A 6,000-nucleotide genomic window follows, 5' to 3' on the forward strand; every position below is an offset into this window, starting at 1 on the left:
ATGAAATCCACCATGACTCCTCTTGGGCAGTTCTGGTAAAGAGTCAACCTGGGGAGGAAATGGAAACTATTGAGTCAAAAGAGCGTTCTGGTTCATCTGTGGCTGCTCCTCCACCGTCCTTGGAGCCAGCTCTCATCAGCAGCTACGTGTGGGCTGATGCTGGGCTCCTGCTCAAGGCATGGAGGACAGAATGGCAGGCTGTTTCGATCCACATCAAGAGTATTATATACCAGGCCGTGGCCCTTTGACATTTGCCCACACCTTACGGAAAACCTTCCTGTTGGTTTCAGCTTGTAGTTGATGTGACAGGCTTGTTAGGGAAAAAAAGTATACACCTGCTCACTCCATCATTCATTTGAAAGAAAGCAAAATGCATTCACAGTAACTGTTCCGGGATTCAGGGAAAAAAGTCAAGTAAGAGAAACAAAGGCTTCGGCCACCTTCGCTCCCCTCTTACCGGATGCTGGGGTTTTACCTGGAAGCCGTCACTGACTCCAGCCATTCCCTTGTTTATTAGCCACATGTTTTTAGCTTCATCGTTATTCCTGTTTCATATCAGTTTAGGAGTCAGATTTTTGGTTTTGCTTTTTAGGGCTGATCCCGTGGCATATGGAGGCTCCCAGGCTAGGGGTCCAGTCAGAGCTGCAGCCACCAGCCTACACCACAGCCACAGAAACATCAGATCCAAGCCATGTCTGCGACCTACACCATAGCTCACGGCAATGCCAGATCCTTAACCCACTGAGCAAGGCCAGGGATTGAACCTGCATCCTCATGGCTCCTAGTCGGATTTGTTTCCGGGTTTGTTTCCACTGTGCCACAATAGGAACTCCTAGGCGTCAGATCTTTAAGTTTTATAATGTTACACTTTAACTTGGTACATGAATGGACTACAGGATGTTACTAGCCGAACTTTGTATTTTGTTAAAGTGATCTGCATAAACTCTGTGTGCCTTCAAAATGAAACAAATTATAAAAGTGTTTCTGTGAAACCAATAGCTTTAATATTTCTTTCTTTCTTTTTTAAATTCTCCTTCCCCACTTAGATTTTTGTGTGTGTGTGGATCATTTCGCCTGCTCCCCTGCCTGATGGGAAAAGCTGGGGAGTAAATCACAGGACGTGATGTGCCCCAGGCCACACACCAGTAAAGTGACCCTGACCCACATCATCCTAGGGTTATTCCTACGTTAGAATTCTCTTTTAAAAAGGTAGGCTGGGACAGGAGTTAATACTTACAGGAACTTTAGAAGGGGACTCCGCTGAGATTGATAGAAATAAAATGAATGAAAATGGGCTTCCTTTACTTTGCTTTTTTTGTTTGTTTGTTTTTAGGGCTGCACTGGCAGAATATAGAGGTTCCCAGGCTAGGGGTCAAATCAGAGCTACAGTTGCCAGCCTATACCACAACTATAGCAACTTGGGATCCGAGCTGAACCTGCGAACTACACCACAGCTCATGGCAACGCCAGATCCTTAACCCACTGAGCGAGGCCAGGAATCAAACGCCCAACCTCATGGTTCCTAGTCAGATTCGTTTCCGAGGCACCAAGACAGGAACTCCTTGGCTTCCTTTAAAATGGTGAAAGCAACTCTGAACCAGAGCTGATTAGTAGTTGAATTAGAGATTATCTGGGGATTTCCCATCGTGGCACAGTGGGTAACGAATCCAACTAGGAACCATGAGGTTGCAGGTTCGATCCCTGGCCTTGCTCAGTGGGGTAAGGATCCGGCGTTGCCGTGAGCTATGGTGTAGGTCGCAGATGCAGTTTGGATCCCACGTTGCTGTGGCCGTGGTGTAGGCCAGCGGCTACCACTCCGATTCGACCCCTACCCTGCGAACCTCCATATGCCACGGGAGCGGCCCTAGAAATGGCAAAAAGACAAAAAAGAAAAAAAAAAAAAGAGAGAGAGATTATCTGTACTTGAATTGTAACCCACAGAGATATTTTAATGGAGCCTTAAAGTGGTCTGAAAAAACACTGAGGGCAAGTGACCTGTCCCTGTCCAGGTGGCTGAAACGGAGATCCGGCTGACTGTCCTACTTTTAAATGAATTCGTAGGAAGTGGGCTGGTCCCAGGCAGCCTTCCCCTCCCAGAGGCCCTGCCCCCCCAACAGGCTCCTAAAAAGCTCTTCAGATGTGGGAAGGTGAGAAGTATTCAGGGCTGTTCAGCTGGTTTAAAGTCTTTATTAGGTGTGGTTTTTTGTGTGAAACAAAATGCATTTGTTCTTCCAAACCATGCAGAATGCAAATACGGACAAGCCCTCCTTTGAGGCTGATTGTGGGAAGGTTCTGGGGGTGAGGGCATTCTGTCGTTCTTGCTTGTAGATGCCCGAGAGGCCTGACAATTAGGAAAAAATATTAGCTTTACTTCGCAACATAAAATCTCCAAAAGAAGGTGGATAATGTGAGTATCACAAAGCTGTACTTGTTGGACACAGTCCAGCAAACAGGCATGGAAGCGTAGACTTAGCCCAGGAGAGGACTTGGAGACCAAGGTCTCAGCAGGCCGGCTGTGACCTACCGGACTGTCCCCAGGAACTGGATGTATGGCCAACCCTCCTGCCCAGCAGACAGACAGCCAGGCACAAACGCATGCATGACATACGGGCACATTCACATGCATACACAGACACACGCAGTTATACACACAGTCTCACGTGTGCACAGTCACACATACCCACACAGTCACACGTACATGCACACGGTCTTACACACACAGAGTCACACATACACACAGTTACACATACACACAGAGTCACATAAACACAATCACACACATACACACAGTCATATGTATACATACACATGGTTACACACATACATGCAGAGACACGCAGAGTCGCAGTCACATACACACAGTTATACAGTCACACACACAGTCACACATACCCCCACAGTCACACATAAACAGTTGCACATACACACACAAATCTACACAGACTCACACATACACAGTCATACATACAGCCTCCCCACACAGTCACACAGCTGGGATTCCCACTCAACTTCTCACAAGGCTTGGCTCCTGGGGCCAGCACACCTGTCCTCGTGGCCCTGGACCTGGAAGAAGTGTGAGGACACCTGTGCAGGTGGCCAGGTAGCTGGTGGAAGGAGGCAGTCTCCAGCCTCCATCCCATGGCTGCATCTCTCAGACCTCCTCTTTGTCCCTCGCCTGCCCTCACCTCCACCCCAGGGTTCTTGCTGTGCATGGGAGTCACCTCTAGGCTCACGCTGGTCCACCTCCTGGCTCAGGAGCCCCGACAACCTACTCAATTGTTCCTGGGTCAGTGGCCAAGCAATGGACCCATCCCGTGCATTTGATCTCACAGCAGAAATGTATTAGAAAGCAACCAGGCAGTCTGGGCGCCATGGCCCTCAGACTGCTGTCCAATCTAGGGCTCAGCTATTTTGCTGCCCAAGAAGAAGAAAAAAGTGATGGATAGTTTGTGACTCGTCTGAGTGTATCTCTACGCTCCAGAGCTCAGGTTGGTGCGCCACCAAGCCCACCTCTTTGCTGGCTCTCTGTCACACCCAGAAGGACTGGCTTCTTGAATGTGTTTCCTGGTGAAGGAGACCGGGGCCCATCAAACTGGAAGGCAGCTGCCTCACAGTCCCACAAAAAGCAGACCTGCATCTTTCTGCTCAGGGGGGAAAAAAAATAAAATAAAAATGGAGTGGATGTTCCAGGAAGAGGGACTTAAAGAAAAAAGGGGTGGGGGGAGTCCTTAGCCAAGGTGGAGGTTGACTGTGGCATATTCCCCGCAGGTATGTAAGCACTGTCTGGTGCCCATGGGCCTTTCAGGAAGCCCATGGAATTGATCCAAAAACGGAGTATAGCCACAGCTACTAATTGCCCAGTGTTGAGGTGTGTGACTGCAGAAAGGCCAGAGGCCCAGATCTGCCTGTGAGCTCTGGGCAGCATCCTCCAGCCTGGCCCCTGCTGGTCATATCCTGTACCAAAGTGTTTGAACGGTATGTAGGAGTCTCCTGAAACACTTGCCCATGATTGCCCAAGAGCAGGCACTGCACTCAAAGTAAAAGAAAAACACAGATTGTTTTTTTATTAGAATATAGTTGATTTACAATGTTGTGCCAATGTCTGCTGTACAGCAAAGTGACCCAGTCATATATCTATATACATGCTTTTTCTCATACTACCTTTCATCACGTTCCATCCCAAGAGACTAGATCTAGTCCCCTGTGCTGTGCAGCGGGACCTCATTGCTTGTCCATTCTGAATGGAATAGTTTGTGTCTACCAACCTAAACTCCTTCTTAGCCTCTAGAGTTTAAAGTCTGTGACAAGGCTAAGGTGCCATGGTGTTCTCTTTCCTCATAATCTTGGTTTCTCCCAAGATTGGAGCCAAGAGGAAAGAGGAAGGGATTAGGGAGGGGCCTAGAATTCTAAGGGAGAGGGGGTGGCAGGGTGTGTCTTGCCTCCATCAGAACTGTTAAACTTTTTTTTTGGCCACACCTGGGGCTTGAAGAAATTCAGACAAGGGATCGAACCGAACCACAGCAGCAACATGAGCCACAGCAGGGACAAAGCTGGATCCTTAACCTGCTGCACCACCAGGGAACTCCCAGATTGTTAAACTTTTTTTTTTTTTTTGGTCTTTTTGCTGTCCTGAGGCATGTGGAGGTTCCCAGACCTAGGAGCCAAACCTGAGCTTTAGCCACTGGCCTTCACCACAGCTACAGCAATGTCAGATCTGAGCCATGTCTACTACCTATACCACAGCTCATGGCAACGCCAGATCCTTAACCCATGGAGAGAGGCCAGGGATCGAACCTTCATCCTCGTGATGCTAGTCAGATTCGTTTCTGCTGAGCCACAATGGGAACTCCCACCAGTGGACTCTATTCTGTCAACTCTGGGGGGCTTGTATCATCTAGAGAAGGCCGGACATTGCAGTCAGAGAATCGGCAGCTTACAGACCTGGAGGTGGCAGCAAATGGAGGCAGGGTGGTGGCTAAAGCTTTGTCTGTCTTGAGTCTTTTATTTGAAAATGGAGGGGTGGGCTACACTGGTGGGTTTTGACCCTGACTGCATTTTATTTATTTTTTTATTTTTTTGTCTTTTTTTTTGTCTTTTCTTGGGCCACTCCCGCGGCATATGGAGGTTCCCAGGCTAGGGGTCCAATAGGAGCTGTAGCCGCAGGCCTACGCCACAGCCACAGCAACGTGGGATCTGAGCTGCGTCTGCAACCTACACCACAGCTCACGGCAATGCTGGATCCTTAACCCACTGAGCAAGGCCAGGGATCGAACCTGCAACCTCATGGTTCCTAGTTGGATTCATTAACCACTGCGCCACAATGGGAACTCCTTGAATGCATTTTAGAATCATCTGAGTAGCCTTCATAACTACCAGGGCACAAGCCATACCCCAGATCCACTGAATCGGAATCTCTGGGTGTGGGCCTGAACACTGGTGTTTTTAAAATCTCCTCCAGTGGTTCTCCTATGCAGCTGGGGTTAAAAGTCATTGGCTAGATACTCTCTAAAATCTCTTGTTATCACCAGTCGGTTCGTCCAGATTGCACAGAAAGGAGGGCAGGAGGCCATCCCCTGAGAGCAGGACAGAAGCAGCAAAGGGCTTGTTTTTAAGCAGATCGAAGAACCATGGGGGAAGGCTGTCAACTTGTTGTCAACATCAGGCTATTACCAAGCCTGTTGGTGCTAAAAAGTAACAGAGCAAATGTTCAAAAAGTGAAATTTATTTATTTGGAATTTGGAAATTCCACCTTGTATCACAACAGGTATTCAAAAAATTTGAGTTCTCCAGAAAATAAAATAAAATATAAAATAAAATAAAATAATTGCTGGCATTAACCCTCTAACTTCTGGATTCTGGGTTATACAAATCCTGGTGGGGGCAGGGGAGGGAGAGAAGTGGGGGAGGTGACAGGCTGGAAGCTGGGACCCTTCACTGCTGTGCATACACCTGGACAAATGGTTCCTGGAGCAAAAAAAAAAAAAAAATGGAACTATAAGG

The sequence above is a fragment of the Phacochoerus africanus genome, chromosome 1 (genome assembly GCF_016906955.1).
Source record: "Phacochoerus africanus isolate WHEZ1 chromosome 1, ROS_Pafr_v1, whole genome shotgun sequence".
Classification (NCBI taxonomy): domain Eukaryota; kingdom Metazoa; phylum Chordata; class Mammalia; order Artiodactyla; family Suidae; genus Phacochoerus; species Phacochoerus africanus.